The 25198-nt window shown below is 39.2% G+C and overlaps 1 protein-coding gene across 3 annotated transcripts in view; it reads left to right on the forward strand.

Annotated features, from left to right (window-relative positions):
- The window catches only part of prr16 (proline rich 16), a 244504-nt gene extending 221232 nt beyond the window's left edge, over positions 1–23272 (forward strand). For 2 of the 3 annotated variants that reach the window (XM_043711526.1, XM_043711545.1), the window contains one exon: positions 21505–23272. The gene's annotated coding sequence lies outside the window, so the exon portion shown is untranslated. Of the gene's footprint in view, positions 1–3432; positions 3484–21504 lie in introns of those variants that run through there. The other variant, XM_043711535.1, reaches the window with a different exon arrangement.
- The last annotated feature ends 1926 nt before the right edge of the window (positions 23273–25198 follow it).

Consider the following 25198-nt stretch of genomic DNA (forward strand, 5'->3'; position numbering starts at 1 on the left):
ATGTCCTGCCAATGTGATTGACCAGCAGCCGAGTAACCTTGGCAGCATCAGAACACATGGTCATGGCCATCACTGGGACTACAAAACGAAAAGGAAAATACAAGAAGGGAAACAGGACTTATAGGTAAAATCTGGGCTTTTGGTGGAGGGGGGAATCGGAGACCCTAACAAGGAGGAGCTACAGGTGGCGGATATATGTTCGACAGGCTGGCATGAAGGTGCCAAGCTGGGCAACATAGATTTAAAAAATAAAAGAGGCACTTTGATGCAGACTACCTTGCCCACTACCTTCCCACATTTCACCCAGAGTAGGAAATGCTGCAAGCTAGCCACTTCTCTTCCATTGTAATATTGGCAATGGAGGTGGAACAAGGCCCTGAAACAGTATTAATGCCAACCCGGAGTACTTTAGTATAACTAAGGGTGGGTGGGCTTCGTGTCAGTCTAATCGCAGACAGGGGACAGCTTGGGAGTCAGCAGGAACGCACTGGGATCACTACTCTTTCTCATTTTATGCGCCCAACCGCTTTCAAAAATGCCAACAGGGGGCTGTAAAAATCCCTCCACTATTTCGGGTTGATGAAGTATCATCCTGAGCTGTTCTCGCAGAAGTTATCAAGCTGAAACGTTAACAATGTTTGTTCCTTTGTGAATACTGCTGAGCATTTCCAGTACATTTTGTTTTCATTTCAGATATTTACCATCCACATTATTTTGCTTCCATATAGCCAAGGCCACCCACTTGTGACGACAGATGTAGTTAATTAAATAAACGTGTATAGCTCTGAGTGGAGCTGGCAACTAATGAAAATGAAACTGATTCACTCATATTAGGACATGCAAATACTTCATGCAGATTACAACATTGTATCAAAGCACAAACCAAGTACGGAGAGAAGCCTAATTATAAATGCCACTTAGAGAGTGAGATTTACAAATGGATTTATGCTCTGATTATAGTGAAAAATGGAGATTGTAATAATCTTAAATTTCAGTGTCGACTCACTCTTGAACTAAATAAAGATATCATGCTTAGTCAGCACCAGCATCAACATGATAAATGTGAGCCATAACTCTTAAAAAATATAGAGGATGGGCATCATTGACCTTTTGCAAAGTTCAAGAAATACCACACTAAGATTTCTTTTGCTTTTTACAAAAAAAATGTCCACTGCCAACAATACGCAATTCTACAATCTGTTTAAAACGTAAATGTCTCCTGTGGGTAATTATGGCTTTGGATGATATAGTTGACGGGTCATACCAGATCAGCCACCTATTATATTCACCTCTCTTGAATTTCTATTCCATTATCACACAAAGTCAAAATCAATAGAATTGCTTAGGTTGGACTTTAGCATAAAGAGCTTGCCATTTGAAAATCTATTTCTTAAATATTGTAACATCTAAACTATGCAGTTCGGTTCAGTGTTCTAATTGAGATATTAGTATAAAATATGGCAAATCTAAATTGCCATTGATAATAAGACCACTTTCACATTTAGGTTTCAATTATCTGGAAAATGCTAAAATCTATGATAATAAAAGTTGAGAGACATATAACATAGGCTGTCAACTAAATAGCACAATTTTATAACATCGTACAAAGCCAAAACGATCCCCATTTGTGTTGAATTGGTCTAGTAGCTTTCTGCTACATATCATTATCGCGTTGTTGTAATTAAAATGCTCGTGACACTTCTTGGCCTCTCATAAGCAATACAGTATCATTGTCACTGTTAAAATGTTTTGTGCAGTCCCTCAAAACCTTTCTGCTCTAGTGTAAAATGATGTGAAAAAATTTCAGTTCTTGCTGAGTAAGTGTTGAATCTTAGCTACTAAATAAATTAATTATGGACCATAAAAGCTTATCTTATATAATTTAGTCTGACATTTTAACACCAGAGGAAAAAATGTAATTTTTGAAAGAAAATTATAGTCAGTGTTTTTTCAACTTGCATATCATGATGTTGCTGTGGCAACAAAAGGCGACTTCTTTTCCCCTCTGCAGCTATTGTTTTCACAGCAGGAACACACTGATCATATTTTTTAAACCAATTTTGAATGGTCTGGAAATGTTAATTCAATGAGGAAGGCCTACATCTTCATTTTATGCATAAAAGGTGATCACCTACAAATTGGTTTCAACCTTTTTTCTGACCACGGGGTGGTTAGCAAGAGGCATGGTGGCTCAGTGGTTAGCACTGCTGCTTCACAGCACTAGGGTCCCAGGTTCGATTCCAGCCTCAGGCATCTGTCTGTGTGGAGTTTGTACGTTCTCCCTGTGTTTGTGTGGGTTTCCTCCAGGTGCTCTGGTTTCCTCCCACAATCCAAAGAAGTGAAGGTCAGGTGAATTGCCCATAAGTTAGGTGCATTAGTCAGAGGTAAATGGGTCTGGGTGGGTTACTCTTCAGAGGGTCGGTGTAGACTTGTTGGGCCGAAGAGCCTGTTTCCACACTATAGGTAATCTAATCTAGAGGGGACGGAGGCCATGGCATGGCAGTGGTGCCAGGAAGAGCTTATCTGTTTCTTTTTGGTTCCGTAGGAAAGATCAGTGTAAAAACAAATCAGTGCATTCCCAACTGACCAAGCTTCCCCCACTATCCCCACTCAATCAACTGAGAAAGTGGATTCAAATTCTATCCCACTGTTTACTTAACATTTCTAAGAATAGTAACACATTGATTAAATGTTATAGCTTTATTTCATTATAGAGCCAATAAATCTCTAAGGATTTACTGCATTATAACAAAACTTAGTCTCACACCATTGATGTTGTGCTCATTAGAACTGACTGTTGAAAATAACTTAATTTGCAACTGGAAAACCCCTGTGACTTTGCAGTAAGATTTCGGACAGATATTTTGTAAGTTACACTGACAAGCGTGATTTTGCTGAAGCATATCTTCAAATTAAAAGAATGAGGGGACAAATTTCAAGCAAATGAACAGACGGAGTTGCCTTAATAGTTTCATGCCCATAGTTAAAGGAGTGTGGCTGTCCCAGCTATTTCAAATTTATTTGTGTATATCTATAGGTCATAGGTTCATGTTCTACATCAGAACCTTGAGCAAGTAATGCAGGCTGACTCTCAGTGCCCTGCTGAGGATGCATTGCCGTTCCATTTTCAGCCAAAACATTAAATCACTAAAGCATTTGCATGCTTGGATGGATATTCAAATCCCACGGCATGAAGAGTTTTTCCCACGTACATTGTTCAAACTGCACTGCTGAAGTATGTTGCCTGCTGATAATGTAACTGATACATGTGGAATCTTGCAGTGAGCAAATTGCTGTCAGATAGTCATCATAGAAGAGGTTTATGCTGTCATTTCCCATTCTTTGCCTGAATGCCAGCTGGTAAGATACGTTGACTTTGTTTTTGTTCATAATCTTTGTTTCTTCCTGTTCTTCATGCTCTTCCATCTCCAGGTCTTATCCTCAAGTAGCTCAACTGGATCAATATATGAATTCCTGCCAAGTATCATCAGCCACAACTACAGAGACCTTTGTCTCCAAGTAGCTAACAATTGACCTAGTGGTTTGGGCAGAAGGGAGGAGGAATTAAGGATTCACGCATTGGAAAAAGCATCAGTGGGATATCTGGCACAAGCCTGTGTGGTGATGTGTAACCTGTCACACATCAACAGCACATTCAATGGATGATAAGTCTTTCTGTTCATGTATACACCACGGGTTTATTATTCAAGGGTGTGTGCATGCAGTCGATGATGTTCTGCAACTGGAGGCAGCATGCAATTTGGGTAAAGCCCAGATATCTACCTCTCTGCATTGTAATCTCTCCAGAGAAAGAGAATAAGGTGTTTAACTTTAGCAAAGAACGCATCTGTCATATGCATAACGCAGGTATGGGCAGATGGTCAACCAATGTACTAATGTCATTTATTGCAACCTGAACTAGCAGTGAGACATTAAATTTCTGGCCCACAATTACCTTACATCCTTGTCGTGGACATGAAGGAATCTGGTTCTGGCTGCAGTTGATGCTCCAACAGACATGTAAGTCTATGAAAATCCAGAATTTCTAGAAAACACTGCCCTGCACTGAACTGAAGATAAGAAGTTATCAATCTGGATAGGATTCCTGTGAGTTTCCCTCCGACTCTTTTTGCCTCCAAAGCTGCAAATTGTTGAGATTTTACCTGCTACAGGACTTCCTTCTCCTGCTCCGACCAAATTCGAAACACCAACTCAATGTTTACCAGAAGGTCCATCTCAAAGTTCCACTGTGCAATTAGGCAGGTAACGTATGAAAAAGTTCAGTGTCACTAATGGCCAATTATAACAGCAAAAGCAGCATGCTGTGAGCAGTTAATTATCCATTTAAATAAGGCAGAAAATGACTCCCTTCTGACTGTTCCTGACCATTACTTCTGAGTCTGTTGTAGAACAGGCAAATAGCCTGAAATATTCAAAGAGCACTTGAATCCCTAATTACACATTTGAAGTCTATGGCTGCCAACTTAAGGTGAAGCAGTGGTGTCATGGTAATGTCAATTCATGTGGAATGCAGTCTCCTGTATTAAAGTTCTCATGATGTAAGTTTAAAACCCACCATGGCAAATGGTGAACTTTGATTTCAATAAAAATCTGGAATTAAAAAGTTTGCTTAATAGCAACATTGGGCTGAATCTTAGGTTTTCTTGGCTAAGTACAAGTTACGGGAAGAAAATAAGGACTGCAGATATTGGAGACCAGGGTTGAAAAATGAAGAAGGGCTTATGCCCGAAACATCGATTCTCCTGCTCCTCGGATGCTGCCTGGCCTGCTGTGTTCAACTAAGTACAAGTTACATTGAGTTTTTTGAGGGATTCTCACCACAAGGTCCAACACGATTGTTAACCATAACTTACCAAATGCATCACATTTATCACCCTGCCCAATGATATTTCTCAAGTCCAATCCTAGTCCCATCATACCATGTGCCATTCCCAGAAAAAACTTACCATTCGTCCAATATCTACCAAAAACCTGGTATCTTTTACAGCTCCACCATCTTTACAATGCTGTTGTGGACCTGCACAGGTACGAGCAATCCTGCACTCCCCCTCACCAGCAATGCAATACAGCACAGCTGCCATGAAGCTATGCTGCTCATGGAACATAACTGGCTTGGTTGACACTCCCTCGCACATAAAACCCTATTCCATCACCCTAGCCACTGTTAACCACTGCACCACAAAGGTTAGCTCTCCTTAGCTGCATCATGTCATAACATCCTCTTAAGTCACTGTTACTCTCTCCCAGTGCTCACTGGACGCCCACATCTTGTCGTTGTCCGTTAGAAGAAACAGCACATACAGGAAAAACATGCAAACATGAGCTTGTAATGGCAGCCACAAAACTGAACACAAACAAAACAAGTTAAGGCTGCAGTTCACCCCACAATGCAAACGAAAACCTGGAATCATGATTACTGACTATTCTACGGACAGTGGTGGTCTCCTGCATTTAGCTCTCCTCTTATAGAACTGGGTATCAACCAGGTCCTGTCTAGATTGCAGCACTTGATGTAGCTAAGCTTTGTCATCTGTAACAGAGCTTCCTCTAGCTCAATATCTTCAGCCTTCTCAGGTGGCTGCTCCTGTTCCCCTAGTTCCCCAGCTGCTATTACAATGCCTCATTGTCTGCTCCAGTTGTCCAGATGCAGCACACTGTATCTCGGCTGTAGCAGCCTCCCCCTCAACCCCAAACTCCCTATAGACCACTCCAAACTGCAGGACCATGTCTTCAAGCGTTGTATTGTCTGTTCCAGCATGGATGTGTTCTACAGCATATGCACCAACTTCGGGAGGTGCCATGCCAGCTGAGTGACCATCACATTACATTGAAAATGGAGTGCCTGCTATGCTCAGAGCTCATTCCCATCTCAGATCCACAACAATCATTCAGTTTATTAGAGTAGGTTACCTACAGTGTGGAAACAGACCATTTGAACCAACAAGTCCACACCAACCCTCTGAAGAGTAATCCGCCCAGCCCCATTCCCTATATATACCCCTGACTACTGCACCTAACTATGGGCAATTTAGCAAGGCCAATTCCCCTAACCTGCACATCTTTGGATTGTGGGGGCAAACAGGAGCACCCGGAGGAAACCCAGAGAATGTGCAAACTCCACACAGTCGCCCGAGGCGGAAATTGAACCCAGGTCTCTGGCACTGTGAGTCAACAGTGATAGCCACTGAGCCACCGTGCTGTTCATGAATTCATATCATTGAATTCATACTGTCCATCATCATACTTACATGAAATGGGCACAGTGGCTCAGTGGTTAGCACAGCTGCTTCACAGCACCAAGGATCTGGGTTCGATTCCACCCTCAGGCGACTGTCTGTGTGGAATTTGCACTCTTTCCCCATGTCTGCGTGGCTTTACTCCAGGTGCTCCGGTCTCCCCCCATAGTCCAAACATGTTCAGGTTAGGAGGATTGGCCATACTAAATTGCCCATAATGTCCAGGGATGTGTAGGCTGGTTGGATTAGCCATGGGGAATGCAGGTTACAGGGATAGGGTTGGAGGGTGAATCTTAGTGAGATGCTCTTCGCAGGGTTGGTGTGGACTCAATGGGCTGAATGGCCGCCTTCCACACTGTATGGATTCTATGATTCTATGAAATATGATGTTTCCTTCATCCCACAGAAATCTGGAAGTTCCATAGATGATAGGCAGCTTTGGCCAGCATTAAAGTCATTGCTACCAACTTCTGCCATCACTGAGATAGCAATGCCAGGCTGTCAAGCACTAACAGCATGTCACAATCAACATTTGATGCCTAAGTATGTTCCCTCTGCAGTATTGCATGTGGGCAAAGATTTGATCACAAATGAAATATAACTGGAGTTTGAAAATGCCTGATTCACGTATTTGCCACTGCAATATCCTAGCATCCAGCAAATATGGATGCTGCACCTTTGCTTATCAAACCACCTAACCTGACCATTGTCCTGGCCATTTTTGAGTTGCATTTCACATCTAGAGAAACACCACGTGATGGCAGGGAATGCAACTCACTGTGGACACTGCCTCTTTTACCTTGCTGTTTCCAGACAGCCCAAACTATCCATTTAATTGCCAACTCACTGCTGCCTGGTGAGTAACCCACCTCACTGCTTAACAAGTTTCCTCCTAATACCAAAATAGGCTTCACTGGACTTTTCAACAGATTCTGTCACACATCTCACCATAGCCTACATCACTCAGACCCCTGTAAGATTCCGCCGCATATAACCATTGTCAATTATTGTAAGATTTTGTTCACTAATGTTTTTTAAGGAAGTAAATCTACCATCCTCATTAGGTGGGGCCCATATGTGACTCCAGACCTATAGCAATGTGCTTGATTCTTAACTGTCCTCTGGGCAATGAGGATAGCAAATGCTGCTGCAGCCTTTGACAGGCCCATCCTATGAATGAAATCAAATTCTGGCAGTCCTCCTGGATGCCTGAAAGTAAGAGGAATAGGCCATTCAGTTGTTCCTGTCTATCCTGCCACTCAATGAGTTCACGATAAATTAGTTGCCTGAAGTCATCCAGCCTCTGTGGCTTTATTTCTGTATACCATTGGTGAGCCAAAATCTATCAATCTCAGCTTTAAACTGATTAATTGAAGTAGCATGATTACTTTTATGTGAGAGAGAGTTCCTCATTTAAACCATCCTTTACTTTTCACTTCACTCCCGATAGATTGGCTCTAATTTTCTTTGAATATTTTCAAAATCTTTAAAAACTGTAACCAAACGCTCCTTTAATTTTCTATATTCCACAAATATAAACTTTAGTGAACTCTCCTCATAATCTAACCCTTTATTTCTCATAATACACAGGTGAATTTGCACAACATCCCTTCAAAAACCAATATATTCTTCCCAAAATGTGCAACTCAAAAATGTATCCTATACTCCAGATGTGGCCTTTGTAATACTGCAATAAAACTTTCTCCCCTTTATATTCTAGCCTGCATTCCCCTGCCTACTAATTTAGTTACTCCCTTATAATGGGTTCATTATGCATGACCCATTATTTACAAATCCCTCTTTGCTCTCTTAATCGGCTCAAATTTCTCTAAGTGTTCAATCACTTTGTTGTTAATTATAGTTTCCAATAACATTTCGACAACAAATGTTAAGAAATTACCAGTGAAGCAGGAAGGCAACAGTTGTGGCACTCATGTGACTTTATGCCCCCTTCCCTGCCTTCCCATTGGTTCACAGTGGGTGAAGAGAAGTGTGGGTAAAAATCTGGCCTCTAAAGTTCATGTACCACAGCTGCTACCTGACTTGCTCACTTTTCCGAGCATTTTCTTATATTTTTAGTGTAATTTTCTGCTCTTAATTATTTCTTCACTTATTTTTTGTAACCTATTAGATGCTAGTTAGTTTTTTGTGCCATTATCTTTTTATAATTTTGTTTTCTTGCAGGTCTTTGCTAACTTTAGCAAATCCAGTCCTTGATTCGTTATTAGTTTCATGAGCATGCAAGTTTATTATCCCCAATTTCTATCTTCAACATTGATATAAAATATTTATTCAGCAAATGTTTATTTTTATTTACATTCTCAAAAGGTCTGCATTAACTTTTATTACTCTTCTCATTGTACATGTAGAAGGTTTTGTGTTAATGGTGATGTTCTTTCAATCTAAATAAGTACATTGGCAGAGAAAGCATGGGGAGTCGGGGAGGAAGAACTAAAAAATGCTGTGTACTACACTGGAAGGCAGGAGAGGTTAACTGATAAGAAGGAATGAAGCTCCAAGACAAAACATCTGAGTCATAATGGTATTAGTCAGCACATTGTTGAATCTCAAAGGTTGTAAAGTGCATTTTCAAAAGCTAATGTGCTGACCGTCAAGAATCTGACAAACTTTAAGTCCTTTCTCATCCTTCAGTTCTAATCGTAAATTCTCTGCTGAATACATTTCCTCCAAAAGTATCCATTTATTCAGAGAATTTGGAGAATTCTGCTGCACTGAAGTAAGTAATTCCTCAGGAAAACCTAGTCCATTAAAAACCAACGGAGCAGTTGCCAAACTAATTTGACTTCTGAGTAAATGTATGTATAAACAACTGGGATCAAGTCAGTCTCTTGAAGAGTATAACGGATTTAGGGGTATTCTGAAGAGGCAAGTCAGGAGAGTAAAAAGTGAATGTGAGATAGCCTTGACAGATAAGGATAAGGATAATCCAAAGAGATTCTATATATACATTAAGAACAAATTAGCAACTTGGGAGAGAATGTGGCCCCTTGAAGATCAACAAGGTTTCCTATGTGTAGAACGACAGGAGACGGAAGAGATATTAAACAAATATAGTGTGTCAGTTTTTACTGTGGAGAAAAAATGGAGGCTAGAGAACATGGTAAAATAAATATTGATGTCTTCAAATCAATCCACAATACAGAAGAAGTGCTGGAGGTCTTAAAAAAACAGAAAGTGGTTAAATCTCCAGGACCAGATCAAGTGTATCCGAGGGCATTGTGGGAGACTAGGGAAGATATTGTGAGGCCCCAACAGAGATATTTGTATCATCTACAGCCACAGGATCAGACGCTGGAGGACTGGAGGATGGCTAATGTTGTGCCTTTATTTAAAAAAGGCTGTAAGGGGATGCCTGGGAGCTCTCGACCTGTGAGTCTTAAATCAGTGGTAGGTATGTTGTTGGAGGGGATTCTGAGAGATAGGATTTATATGCATTTGAAGAGGCAAAAACTGATTAGGGATAATCAGCATGGCTTTGTATGTGGGAAATCGTATCTCACAAACTCAATCGAGTTTTTTGAGGATTAAACCAAAATGATTGATGAGGGCAGAAAGGTAGACATTGTGTACATGGACTTTAGTAAAGCCTTTGACAAGGTTCTGCATGGTAAACTAATTAGTAAAGTTAGAACACATGAAATTCTTGGTTTGCCAGTTGATACAAGATTGGCTTGATAGTAGGAGACAGAGGATGACAGTGAAGGGTTGTTTTTTGGACTGCAGGCCTGTGACCAGTGGTGTTCCACAGGGATTAGTGCTGCATCCACCTTGTTTGTCATTTATATAGACAGTTTGTATGAGAATTCAGGAGGCATGGTTCGTAAGTTTGTGGATGACACTAAAATTGGTGGTATAGTTGATTGTGAAGAAGATTATCTATCCAATTTGCTGAGGAGTAGCATTGGGATTAATTTGGATAAATGTGAAGTATTGCATTTTGGTAACACAAACAAGAACAGGACTTATACAGTTAATAGTAGGGCCCTGGGTATTGTTGTTGAACAGACATACCTTGTGATTTATGTACATAGTTCTTTGAAAGTTGTATCTCAGAGAAACATTATGTTGAAGGAGGTGTTTAGCATGCTTGCCTTCATTGCTCAGACCATTGAGTATAGGAGTCATATTGATGTTGTACAGGATGTTGGTGAGGCCATGTTTAGAGTGCTGTGTACTGTTTGCCCTGCTATAGGAAGGCCATAATTAAATTGGAGAGGGTTCAGAAAAGATTTAACAGGATGTTGCTAGCTCTGGCCGATTTGAGTTATAACGACAAGCTGGAACTTTTCTCACCAGAGTGTTGGAGGTTGAGTGGTGACCTTATATACGTTTATAAAATCATGAGGGGCTTAAATAAGATGAGTAGCAATGATCTCTTCCCTGGGGTGGGCGATTTCAAAGCTCAAGGGTAAATTTTTAAGGTGAGAGGAATAAGATTTAAAAGGGACCCGAGAGGCAACGTTTTCGCACAGAGTTTGTAGGTGGAATGAACTACCAGATGACGTGGTGGGTGCAGGTACAATTACAACATTTAAAAGACATTTAAACAGGACCATGAATAGGAAAGGTTCAGAGGGATGTGAGTCAAGTGCAGGCAAGTGGGACTAGTTTAGTTTAAGAAATTTGGTCGGCATGGATGCCTTGGACTAAAGGGTATATGTCTGTGCCGTAGGACTCTGACTCTAATTTGAGGCGAGTATGACTCCTTTTGTTTCTCCCTCCATAGATGCTGCCAATCTTCCAGGTTATGCCAAAATTATGTGTGTGGACTTCAGATTTCCAGGATTTGCAGTATTTTGCTTTCACTGGAATGTTTATCTTCTAATCCTAACTAGCTTACAGTATGTTTTTCTGCAATGGCCAAGGTGCCATATTCTGTTTAACCCTTTAATTTTGTCAATTTAATCACTTTGTTTGTGTGGGATCTGTTGAAACTACTTCCATTATTTGAGCTTTAAAAACAGAAAAGGTGAGAAGATGAGCAATTCAAGCAGCATCTTTAAAGGGAGAAACATAGTTCATAGGGTGAATTTTATGTGTGCTTTGGGACCCTGACATATCAAGAGCACACTTGCACTGGCAGCCTTGTTATTGGCTGCCTGTCAGCCTGTACTGTGCAGCTAAGATGTGGGCAGGCTCCTGACACTGCCAATCCAATGAGAGGACTGCTACCTCCGAAACGTCAACACCTCCACCAGAAAACATGGGTGCTGTTGAGGCAGACCAGAAATATCAGCAGGTATTTCACTAGTAGAATTATGGAGAGCAAGGGTGAGAAGGCCTCTGGGGATGGAGGGGAAACCCTTTAGCTCCAAAGTGGTTCTGCAGGTAAGCTACATCCAAGAAGACGGCAGCTTGGCAGTGCAGCAGTCACTGCACTGTTGTCAATAGGACAGGTCATGAGGGCGGTGCTGAGTTGGAAGGTTGGATCTGGGATAAGGTGGGGGGAGGGGAAATGAGGAAACTGGTGAAATCCACATTTATCCCTTGTGGTTGGAGGGTCCAAAGGCGAAAGATGAGACATTCTTCCTCCAGGCGTCGGGTGGCTAGAGATTGTCAAGTATTTGCGGCATTCTGTTTTTTTCTTCAAATTGGCAGAATAAGGTTCTGAGCGACATGGGTTATTGTGAGCCTTGTGAGAATCAGATGAGAAATCTGGCGCGGCCTACCTTAATGTTAGGAGCATCTTGCTGCATCTTTTGTGCTTTTGACAAGCAGCCTGGTGAATTTTTCTTTCGGTAGCAAGCAAGTTACCAATTAAGGGGGATTTGTGCATGTCAAAATGGCCCAAACCTGGCTGACCAAATGGACCAAGTAAGTTGGTTGAGAAAATCCAACTTGGAAATCAGAGCAAATACCCAGTGAATTGAGTTCACTGCTTGCTTCAAAGGACTTCCATGATGGACATCAGGCATGCTCCTTGGGAAACCACCACACACAGCCCATGTCCACAAATATTAGCATTAAATATGTGTGAGGCTCTAGGAACTCTCACAGAACATCTCTGATCCACTTGCAGGACACTTTCACATTGCAACTCAGGCTGAACCAGCAACTATGATTGTAATGTTTGAGTGCAAAATGCCATTGATCCTCTTCCTACTGAGCTGTCCATACCTCGGAGGGGATTCTGGCTGTGAACACAGCACCACTAAGCAGCATGTCCTGGTCCCTTGTTCAGAATACCTCATCTGTATGCCAAAAATAGCAGATGTGCCACACACTTTCATCTCACTGAGTAGCTGCCTCTCTCTAACTCTGAGGAAAATAAGATTCAAGACAGGTAGTAGACTTCCTGCACTCAGCCCCTTAGCACTTATTGTGGAGAGCATCTTGACTCTGTGTGGCAATGTTAAATCAAACTTACATCATCTAGTGTTGTGGACGCTGCTGCCAGCCCTGGAGGTAAGAGAAGTTACGCCTGTGCACCTCCAGGTCCTTGCCTGCAAAGCAGTCCACCAATATCCCCCTGTCTGCCAATTCTGGGGTAAACGTCAGGGACTGTGCACGGCAGCCCTGGACTAACAGACATGTTTAATTGCACAACAGGCTTTTAATGGTGGTGCCGGCACAAGGGATGCCGCTGAGTTTTGGGATGTCCGATAAATGGTGACTGGTTCTGGGACCAGCACATGGGAAGAGGAGCTGGAATCAGATGTGAAGGATGGTATAGGGACAGGCTTGGTAGTTAATGAGGTAAGTTGCCAAGATATGGCAAGAACATTCTCCAGGCTTCATTGCAGAAATCCCTTTGGAAAGTACAATTTTTAGTCGCCCATTCAGTCTTTCAGCTCAGACCATAATTCTAGCCTTGTTCACGTATGGCCTAATATAGTGTCTGATGCTCAGGCAGATAGACTAGATCCAGAGTCTCACTGTTTGATGTTATGAAGGTGTAGAAGCGTACTAAACCTTTAAAAGAGTTGAAAAACTAACAAGGACTGACAAAGCACAGAATGTCCTGAACAAAGTAAGAATGTAACACTTGGGAAACAAATTTATTGTGTTGCCATGAAACAAGAACAAATACAAATTCAGCCAATCATTTTAAATTATGCCCAAGATACCAAAATCCAATCAAATTTGAATTTAGTATTTTGATACTATTAAAACCAATGAAACGGTCCCATGTTTTGGGGTATAAAACTGGACATTTGAACAGTTAAAAGAAGAACTGTCAAGGACATCCACAAATATAGGCTGCCAGTTGAAGAGCTATCTGAAAGCGACCTGCGTATAGGAAGTTTGCACAGCAGAACATTGAAACTGACCTAGAGAAAGTCTAAAGAGGAAAATCGACAAAGCTGACTGGTTTTTGAAAAGTGATTTTTTTTTTTGTAAATCTTAATTAGGGTTCTTTTATCGGACCAGTACTGTAGAGTGGGAGGTAAAAGATAGGTTTAAGAGAAATGAGTTGTAAATAGTTGTTGGTTTTAATATTCTCTGTTGGACTTAAAGAAATAAGGTTGTGAATGTTTACTTTAAATAGTGACCTCTGGGATAGTTCTTTGCCTCTCGAATTTTAACAGATTATGTTGTGAGGTGAACTTTTTTCTGTGTGGCTGGTTTAAATTAGCAGAGGGGTTTACCCTGTGCCATAACAGTGTGGGAGCTTTTGTCCGTGATTTGAACAGGTTTAGACAGATCCAGTCTGAGATTTGGTCAGATTTGAATAGATTTGGGGTACGAAAAAGTCCAGTAGATTTAAACATTTGCAGGTTACTGTCCTAGATCTTTAAATAAAACGTAGGTGAGACAATTTGTTTAATTCTGGTGACTTGTGATGGGTTAAATTAAAAGTGAGAGTAATGGCTCTTAAAATTGCTAAAGGCGCTCTGGGGTTTGAAGTTGATTCTTAAATTTGCCAAGAAAGTTTAGTAGGAAAGAAAGATCCGACTTTGAGCGATAGAGAAAAGAAAGGGGAAGAAAAAGAGAGAGAAGAGAGAGAGGAAAGAGAGAAACAGTTCTTAGCTGAGCAAAAAGGGAGAGAATTTGGACTTGAGAAGTTGCGATTTAGTCATCAAAGTCAAGTTAATAGGATGGAGATTAAAAGAGAAGGTAGTAACATTAATATTTCTTTCAAATAGTCGAATGCCTCCTGGCATTGTCCTGTAGTAACATATGTAAATATGTCAAAAGTCTGCCACGTTTTGATGAGCTAGATGTTGAAGCCTTCTTTATTTCATTTGAAAAATTGGCTCGGCACATGGGGTGGTCCGAGGATTTATGGGTAATGCTAGTTCAGACTAAACTGGTAGGCAGAGCTAGTGAGGTATTTGCTGCAATATCAGATGAGAGATCAAGAGATTATGAAGAGGTCAAACACAGTATTTTAAGAGCTCATGAACTGATACCAGAAGCATATAGACAGCAGTTCAGAAACATAAGGAAGGAATTAGGTCAGACTTAAGTGGAGTTCAAAAGAATTAAACATAGTCATTTGATAGATTGGTGAGGACTTTCAAGATAGATAGGACCTATGAGGCACTAAGAGAGATTATTCTGCTGGAAGAATTTAAAAACTCACTTCCAGAGTTGGCAAGAATTCACATGGAGGAACAGAATGTTCAGCAAGTGAGAAGAGCAGCAGAATTAGCGGTTGAATACATGTTTGTAGAGTTTCTGTCCAGAATTTCATATTGCTTGGGATAGAAGTTGGGAGAAGGGGAGATCCTACACTACAAAAGAAAGAATATAGAGCACTGGTAAGACTTTACCACAGGATAAAAAGAAACCTAAGCGGGTGGAAAGGAGGTGAAAGGTCTAGGGTGTTTCCATTGTGGTAAAATGGGACACGTAAAGTCACAGTGCTGGTTGTTAAAGAAAGGCACTGTGGGAAAAGTTGTCAAAGAAGCTAAGCCAATAGCATTAGTGAAAGTAGTAAAGTATACTCCAAGAAGAGCCAAAAAGCTGCAGGAAGTGCATAGCCTAGGCATGCTGGGTATGGAGTTAGTATCTGATCTCGCTAAAGAATTCTCCTCTGTGGGTAAAGTTTATTTAGAAAGAACAGAGGAGAAGGACAAGCCAGTTACATCATCAAGGTGGACTTACTGTGTGGTTACTGGCAGGTACCTTTATCAGAGACAATGAAAGAAATTTATGTGTTTGTAACTTCAAATGGACGATATCAATTTAAAGTGATGCCATTTGGAATGAAGAACGCACCTGGCACATTCCAAAGACTCATGAACAGAGTTGTGGCTGAGTTAACAAACTGTGCAGTCCATTTGGACCATGTAGTGATCTCCAGTAAGCCCTGGAAAGATCACATGGTAGAGTTGGCAGAGCTCTTTGAATGACTACAAGAAGCAAAACTGGTTGTAAATTTAAACAAAACTGAATTCGCAAAAGCTGATGAGGCATTCTTGGAACATAGCATCAGTCATGGAAAGTTGACCCCCATGGAACACGAAGATGAAGGCTATTGAGGAATTTCCATGACCAACCTTCAAGAAAGAGGTGCTTTGATTCTTGGGACTCAGCTGAATCTATTGGAACTTTGTTCCAAACTTCAGCAGTGTAGTGGCACCATTAACCGATTTGATGAAGAACACAAAGTTTTGGTGGACAGGACAATGCCAGGAGGCATTCGACTATTTGAAAGAAGTATTAATCGCTGTACCAGTTTTAGCTACACCAAACATTTTGAAACTTCTCAAAGTCGCCATTGATGCTAGTGACTTTGGAGTTGGAGCTGTACTGTCGCAGGAAGATGATGATGGGATTGAACTGTCAATTGGCTTCTTTTCAAAGAAACTCAACAACCATCAGAGGAAATATTCCATGATAAAAAAGGAACTATTGAGTTTGGTACTGGCCTTACAACATTTTAACGTGTATGTAACGAACAATGTGTCAGAGACAGTTGTGTACACGAATCACAATCCTCTTACATTCTTGAAATGCTTAAAAGACAAGAATATAAGACTATTTCAGTGGAGTCTTATGTTACAGACTTTTAATATACGTATCGTACATGTGGGTTGTAAACATGTAATCACAGGTGCGTTATTGCAGATTTAGCTGATAAAGTATAGATAAGATTGGTAACTATTCAATATTATATAAACATACGTGGGAAGAGGTTAATATGAAGTTAGATTAAAGTTGAATGTATGACATGATAATGTAGTTAAGGAATATAGAAAAATAAATCAAGCCGTCTTTTCACTAGGATGGTTCATTTGTTCTTAAGGGGGAAGGTGTTATGAAGGTGTAGAGGTGTCCTTTGAGAGTTGAAAAACTAGCAAGGACTAACAAAGTACAGAGAGTCCTGAACAAAGTAAGAATATAACACTTGGGAAACAAATAACGACAGTTGAGTTGCCATGAAACAAAAACAAATTCAAATTCGGCCAATCAGTTTAAATTATGTCCCAAGATACCAAAATTCAATCAAATTTGAATTTAGTATTTTGATCATATTAAAACCAATAAAATGCTTTGACGTTTGGGGGCATAAAACTGGATATTTTGAACAGTTAGAGGAAGAACCCAAAGACATGCACAAATATATACTGCTAGTTTAAGAGATCTCTGAAAGATACCTGTCTATAACAAACTTGTCAGCAGAACATTGAAACTGACCTAGAGAAAATCTAAAGAGGAAAATTAACAGAGCTGACTGGTTTTTTGAAAAGTGATTTTTGTTTTACTCTTATTTGGGACTTTTTACCAGACCAGTATTATAGAGTGGGAGATAAAGATGGGTTTAAGAGAAAGGAGTTGTAAACACTTGATGGTTTTAATATTCTCTGTTGGACTTAAAGAATAATATTGTTAATGTTTACTTTAAATAGTGACCTCTGGGATAGTTCTTTGCCTCTCGAATTTTAACAGATTATAATGTGAGTTGAACCTTTATCTGTGTGACTGGTTTAAATTAACAGAGAGGTTTACTCCATGCCATAACACTGGTGCAGACAGTGAGACTCCGAACCCAAGGCCCAAGATCCACATGCTGTTTCTCAGCTTCCAGCATCCAGGTTATTTTGGCACATTGCAAACAACATCCAGATTCTCGGCAGCTACTTCTTTTCAGCTTAGAGTATTAGGCCATCAGATCCAGGGGGCTTGTCAGCCTTAAGTCCCAATTGTATTCCCATTAGCTTTTCTCTACTGAAATGCCTCATGATTTTCTGCTAATTGTGAGATGTGTTTTGAGTCTTTTACTCCTGTAAAAATGAATACAAAACACTTATTCAAGCCTCTGTCATTTCCTCATTTCCCACTTAAATTTACCTTCACAATTTAACGGACAATATTCACTTCAGCTACATTTAGTACTGTTATTATTCTTATAGAACCCCTGATTATTTAAATTTAGATTTTGTCACAAGTATGTAAAAATACTGCAAAATGTGTTTTTTAACATGCAAAATGCAAAGTATCATCATGCTGTGGCACCAGCTTGGAACACTGAATGTAATGAAAGATTTTACTGCAATAGAGTTCATCTTTCCCTCCTCTTCTTGTTACCCTCCAGTACTCCTCTGCTCACTTCGTACTTATTGCTAGTTTACTTTCATACACCAAATTTTCTGTCTTCATAATTTTTAAATTATCCTTTGCTAAATTTGAACATATTCTTAATATTCAATCTTACCACTATTGTTCACTGCATTGAGTAACTTTTCTTTAAATTTAATATCACCAGCAGCATCCTTAGTTAGCCATGGATGATGCAACCTCATGGTAGAGTCTTGCTTCCTCAGTGGAATATATTTTTGTTGAGAGTTATGAAATTGCTTCTCAAATGTCTGCCACTGCTTGTCTATCATCTTCCCTTTTAGCCTATTTGCCCAGCCTGCTTTAACTAATTCTGAGTTCATGTCCTTTTAAATGGTTTTATTTAATACAATAGTTATGGACCCACAGTTTTCACACTCAGTGTGAAATTCCATGACCCTTTACTATGAGATCTATCCTAAATAATTACATATTACCAGGTCTGAAATAACCTCTCCCTTGGCGGCTTCTCGAGTAAGTATTTTCCTAAAAAAACATTGTTTCACATGTACACTATGATCTGATTGTCCTGGCTATTTTGCCAATTTGATTTGTCTGATTAATGTGAAGATTAAAGTTGCCCATAATTGTTGCAGCATCTCTCTTGCAATTACTGAATTTATGGACTAACTCTGCAATGGTGAGGTTAGGCTTCCAGGCTGCGTAACACTATCCATGAGAGATTTGAAATTTCTGAGCTAACTACTACATGTGCATGGGTTAGGGGATTCTCTGCATCCCAAATCCCTTAGCAATGAAAGTCTCAATGTTAGTTGCTATTTCCATCAGAAGACCTGTGTCCCAGTAGTTATTCCACAGTATAAGATGAACAGAAATTCTTCATTATAAAATACTTTTTCTGAGAGATGCAAACTGTGCAAGATAGGAAATGGAATTGCCAAAATTCAAGTTCAGATTAACCTTGGACTGAATACATACACTTATTGGGTAAGAAAGTTTCTAATTCTTTAATTTTTAAAAACCAATTTAGCTAGCAACTACAGAAATTAAACAGCAGATTTCACTTTAATGACAAACTAATTTAGCTTAAATTTGTTTGTCACTAGCATTAAAGTGAAATCTGCCATTTAGTTTTGTAGTTGCTAGCTTTCAGTGGGCTTCTTTTTAAGTGTTAAATTGAAAGAGCAGCTTAACTAAGAATCTGCTGAAAGTGGATCTTCATTAATTGACTCAGAGAAATAATTTGTGCTGGGAGCGTAGAAAAATAGCCAACTTAGTGCAGCTTATCAATTATGTGTAATTTACAAATGTTGTGTCTCTCCAGCCATTCAGGTTTAGTTCCTTTTGGCTAAACAAAGCAGCTGATTAGGTGACTATTTTTAGTTGATAATGTCAAAGTAAGATTTTTAATTTTTGTTTAAATCTCTTTAATTTCTCTCTTAAGCATAATATTTTGGATATAATAGTGATGGTGGTGGTGGTTAAAAGTGTGAAGTGTGGAGATTTTGCATGTGTAAAGAGTGGGGATGCAAGAGTGATTAATGATTTAAATAAAAGATGACAGTATGAGTGGTGTGTTTAAGCTGCAAAATGCGGGAGTTGCTCAATACCAAAGCAATCCAGAGTGAACTGATCTGTGTAAAGAATTTGCAGCTGAAGCAGCTTTGGATCCAAATTGAGAAACTGGAGTGTGAGCTGCAAATATTGCACGACATCAAGGAGAGAAGAAGTTACCCAGACAGTTCTGTTCAGGAGGCACTCACATCCTTAGATTATGTCATTGTCCTTGATCAAAGATCAAGTTTCAGGAAGGTGCCACTGCAGATGAGTGAGGTCATGGAACACAAGACTCTTGAGGAGCCTTATTCCTTACAATTGTCCAACTGTTCTGAAGCTCTTGCAATTTGTTTGGATGAGAAGTAGGACTGCAGGGAAGATTAGCAAACTGACCATGTTGGTGGTGAGGAGGAAAGAAGTAAAAGCATAGATACTGTTCTCTACAGCTGTGAACATCAGTCCCAAATGCTGTGTGGCCTGCCTTGTGCCTCACTGAGAAGTAACTTGACAGTGGGGAGGGATGCAGTTATTGTCATATACATTGGTACCAACAACATTGATAGGACCAGAAAAGAGGTTCTGGTGAAAAATTAATAGGTTAGGAAGTAAATTAAAAAACAAGACCTCCAAGGTAATAAGCTTCAGCTTACCACTGAGACACAAGGAAACAAATATCAGGTACAAGTCAAAAAGTTAGATGTATGGCTCAAACATTGGTATGAGGGAGTTGATTTCATTTCATGGGGGACTGGTATCAGTATTGGGGTAGAAGGCATTTATTGTGGTGGGCCAAGCCTCTCCTAAACCATATTGGGACAAGTGTTATAGTGAATCAAATCAGAGCTGTGGAGAGGGGAAGTGTTCAGGACAGGGGAAATATAGGATTCCAAAACCAAAAGGATATGGCAGGGCAGCAATTTAGATAACAATAACATGAGTGTGACAGGAAGGGGCAAAGTGTGCAAGTATATAAAAAAAGCAGCAGGTTGCGTCAAAGGGGAAAACAATGGTTAAAAAAGGCAAAATTATTTAACTGGAGATAGACTACAGAAAGATCCAATACAAAGTGATTTGGGAGTCCTTGTGCATGAATCACAACAAGCTAACATCCATGTTCAGCAGGGAATAAGGAAGGCAATTGGAATATTGATCTTTACACCAAAATGATTGGAGTACAAAAGAAGCAAGTCCTGCTTTAACAAGGCATTAGTCAGACCACTAATTTAGAGATGCTGGTGTTGGAGTGGGATGGACAGAGATAAAAATCACACAACACCAGATTATAATCGAACAGGTTTATTTGGAAGCACTAGCTTTCAGAGTGCTGCTCCTTCATCAGATGGTTTGGTTTCCTTACCTAAGGAGTGATTTACTGATATTGGAGACAATCCAGCAAAGCATAACTTAGTTGATTTTAGATAAGGAAGGGTTTTCTTAAGAGGAGAGGTTGAGTAGGATGGGTCTCTACTCTTTGGAGGTGACCCTATTAAAACATTAGAAGATTCTTAAGGGACTTATCAGTAGGTGTGGAGAGGTTGGTATCCCTAGTGGGGAGGCTAGAACCAGCGGACAGAACATCAGAGTAAGTGATCACCAATTTGAGGCAGAGATGTGAAGGAATTTCTTCTCTTAAAGGGGAATCTGTGGAATTCTTTACTCCTGATGAGTGTTGTGTTGGGTAGTAAGGTATTATCAAGCCTGAGATAGACAGATTTTAATCAGTAAAGGAATGGGTGGAAGGCAGGAAAGTGGAGTTGAAGATTATCAGAGCAGCTATGATCTCAGACTTGATGGGCTGAATGGCCTACTTCTGCTCCCATGTCTTACTTCTGACTCCTACTTCTATTATGATACAAGCAGTAATGCCTGCTCTTTTAAGCAGGGAAGCAATCAGAATTATAGAGTTTATCCTTTCAGCTAACTTTTTTTTTCTTGAAAGACAAATGTTTGATGCTGACTCCATACTCTGATTTAAAAAAGAAATCACACTCGGAGATAATATCCGTCATCTTGATAAATGTAAAAATGTTGCCATAAATTGACTTTTTCTAAATGTTATTGGTGGCAAAGTTATACACAAAATTGAGAAGTGAATTCATAAGAATTTTTGTTCAGTTAAAACAAATCTTGTCACTCTTTTAATGCAGTAAGTAATTCACCACCTTAGCAGAATTTCACCTTATTTCTTTTCTCCCTGCAGCTCCTTAAGACTGGAAGGTAAAATTCACATTTCGAAGATACATCAGCTATTTTTGGATTGGCCAGTGCTGCACTGTGACTTCAGCAAATAAGGCTCCTGACCGACAAGTCAAACAAAGGAGTTGACCCTATGGATTCACAGCATCATTAACGTCAGTGAGATCTGGACGGGATATTTTTCAGCAGTCTCTATTCAGACAGAAGTTCAACCTGAGCAATTGTTCCAATCCACAGTTTAGTTTGCTTCCAAATCACAGTGAAAACCTGAAGTAAATTTCTGACTTTTGTTTTCTCCCTGTTTTTCTTCACTCATTAAATATTTACGTGAAGCAATGCTTAAGAAGATCAGCCTTCATACAATCGGTTGCAAAAGCTCTAATCTTGCAATTTGTCATAAAACTAATCCAGCGTTCTCAATCACTCCATAAAAAGAAGTAAAATAAAATCATTAACACGTTTGAGAAACTAAACGAAATCCTACAAGGGGAAGTTGATAAATTTCTTGTGCCACGTGAAACCAAGGATATGTTTACATGGCAGTGAAATTAATTCTACATGTCGAGAACCATTGAGAAGTGACAGAAGCTTTTTACTGTTCACAGCAACAAGTAACATCTCCTGTCTTGTGCTCATTCTTTAAGCCATAGCAAATGAAAGCATCAAATGCTGATGGTGATTGTGGCATTCCCTCCTTTGTCATCATTTCAGGTGATAATTCCAGGACATATAGCTATTGCCGATGTTCAAAAACTGCATCTCAGTGCTCTTCTAATATTTGCACTGTCACTTTCATTCAGGGTAATGATGTGTGGAGTTACTTGCACAGATGGCCTCATGAGATCTGCAACAAAAATGCAGAATCTTGCTGGGCTTTACCAACTAAAGAATATGATTTGCACTTCTCTTCAATTCCCATGGGTGGAATCTATATAAAAAATTAAATTGTCCTTCATCTCCTTTCCAATCTTATAAAATGAAATGAAGCCTCAAAGCTGCACAGTGGACAATAGAACAAATGTTATCTCCCTCCCCCACCTTATATATCAGATTTTATATAGTACGTGAAACATTGGACAATAAAGGAGAACAATTCATGCAGGACTTGACAGACATTGACTATACTGTGGATTTAAAAACAATGCATCAATTTGTCACAATGTTATGAAATGCATTTGTTATTTTAAATGGGATCTGCAGGCTTTATAAGTGTAATGGAACTTGGATTCAGAAAGAATGCACAGCTATTGACACGTAAAGCACTTTAGTTACATTTTTAAGTTTTGTATTTTTATAAGTCACCATTATTAACCCTGGTTTGGCTGTCATTTGAAGATTTCAACATTACTCATCATGCTTATGTTTGTATATTCTTATTTGCAAGCAGATAAAAGTTTTGTTTTACTTTTAAATAACTAAAACCTAAGAAAGTAATGTATAGATTTTAAATAGAAGGCTTCAAGATATATTTCTTCTACTAATGAAAAATGCACACAATGTATTTTGTAATTTTAGAGTTTTAAAATTGAAAGAGGTTATTTTATTATTAAAGGCCTGGTATACGATATTAGTTAGAAAGCAAGTAACAGAAAGAAAACTTTTCATGTTCTTTCCTAAATCAGAACAGCTTGTCATAAAAAAAGCAACAGGAAAAAAAGAAAAATACAATCCTTCATGTAAATGTTCAGATTTACAATTCTCTCTAGGTTTCAGCATACACATTTTCCTGTGTTAATCAAGGAATAATCCAACATTAAACAGTTTTCAATAAACTGGTCTAAAGTGAATGTTTGCGAATTTACTCCTTTCAGAAGTATGAAATATTTTACACATTAAATGAGATTTTTTTATGCACTTTGATTCAAGACTTGAAATACTTCAATGTTTGCTATTACAGAATCACTACACCATTAAATCAAATTGCATGACAGGATTTTAAAAAAAGGTTTAACTTGATGGCACTTATTTTATAAACATAACAGTGGGAATCTTTAATCTTTTGGAGTTGTAGAGTCATAGAGGGCTAAAGCACAGAAAAAGGATTTTCATTCCCTCGAGTCTTTGCCAGTTAAAAACAACCGCCTAACTATTCTAATCCCATTTTGACCATTTGGTCCAAAGCTTTGTATGCCTTGGCATCACAAATATAAATCTAAATACTTCTTGAATGTTATGAGGGTTTCTGTCTCTACCATCCTTACGAGCTGGGAGTTCTGGATTCCCACCATCCTCTGGGTGAAAGATTTTTTTCCTCAGAGTCCCTCTAAACCATCTGACTCTTAACTTAAATCTATGCCCCAGGTCACTGAACATTCATCCCAGGGGAATAATTACTTCCTATCGATCCTGTCTATGGACCTCATACTTTTTTATACATGGCAACCATGTCTCCATTCTGTCTACTCTGCTCCAATTGAAACAACACAGGCATATTTAATCTTTCTTCATAGCTAAGGCTTTTCTGTCCAGGCAACATCCAGGTAAATCTCCTCTACACCAATGTAGTCACATCCCTCCTATAATGTGGATTCCAGAACACACACAATACCCTTGCTATGGCCTACTCAACATTTTCTACAATTTCAGCACCACCTCCCTGCTCTTAAAGCCTATGACCATTATTTTACTTTTACCCATTATTGCACCAGGCCATTTTCTCAGGTATGTTTGTCAGCTGCCTAAAAACCAATATTAGGTTCCATCCATATGAGAACAAAGGGCCTAATATCTGTTTTAGATCCTTAGATAGAGTGGAGAGGAAAAAAGAATCAAACCTGTGCCATTCTGAATTCTTAAGGTCATCACAACAAATGAACTAACTACCTCCAAAAAAGAAGTACTTTGCACAATTCCACAGTAGTTGTCAGTGCAGGCAATTCCTCCACTTCTTCCTGCCCCACCAAATTCCTATTGCCACTCTCTCCACCATCTGGGCATAACTCAAAGATGCTATTGGTGAGGTAAGCAACTCAAAATTCAACTATGTTCAAGTGATGACCAGTTTATGAAGGTTTGATAAGTGTTGACAATTCATTCAAGTAACGCATTGAATCCAAGACTGATTTTAAACCATCCACATGCCTCCCAGAATGTTGCCATTGGTAAATTGCCCAAAATGGACCATAGCCAATTTCTAGGGGAAAATCTGATAGAGGTCTTCCATCCATGGGTAAGATTTCAACTGTTCATAATTTATATAAGAAAATTGTAAACCTGTTTATCAAGATTATATTGAATATTTTAACATTAAAAAATGCATGAATAGATTTTACCCCAGGTAGAGCATTATTATTTTGTAAATATTTTAATTTGACTGAATCACTAAGAATTGAAAATGCCCATTCATCTGGATAAAATTACATTGCTCAGTCCATGGCCGACAAAACTTTATCACAATGGCAAAATCGGCTTCTATTGTTGGTACTAAATCATCAGAGCAGTTGGTTTTTGTATTTTTTCTAACCTGCAAGAGTTAAACTTTTCTCAGTGTAATGGCTCTGGTAATCTACTGATCGAGGCACTAGGCCTCAGAGAGATGAATATATTAAGAACTGTAAAAGGTATTTTTTTCACGGGTTGAATCAGAAATAGTTCTTCTGAATATCCACATTTTAAAGATGTCAAAGCCATTGTTTTGTAAAAGTATTCAATTCTAACATTTAGTTAGAAACATGAACATTAGATGCTACAAGTAAATA

Source organism: Chiloscyllium plagiosum, chromosome 2 (genome assembly GCF_004010195.1).
Source record: "Chiloscyllium plagiosum isolate BGI_BamShark_2017 chromosome 2, ASM401019v2, whole genome shotgun sequence".
In the NCBI taxonomy this organism is placed as follows: domain Eukaryota; kingdom Metazoa; phylum Chordata; class Chondrichthyes; order Orectolobiformes; family Hemiscylliidae; genus Chiloscyllium; species Chiloscyllium plagiosum.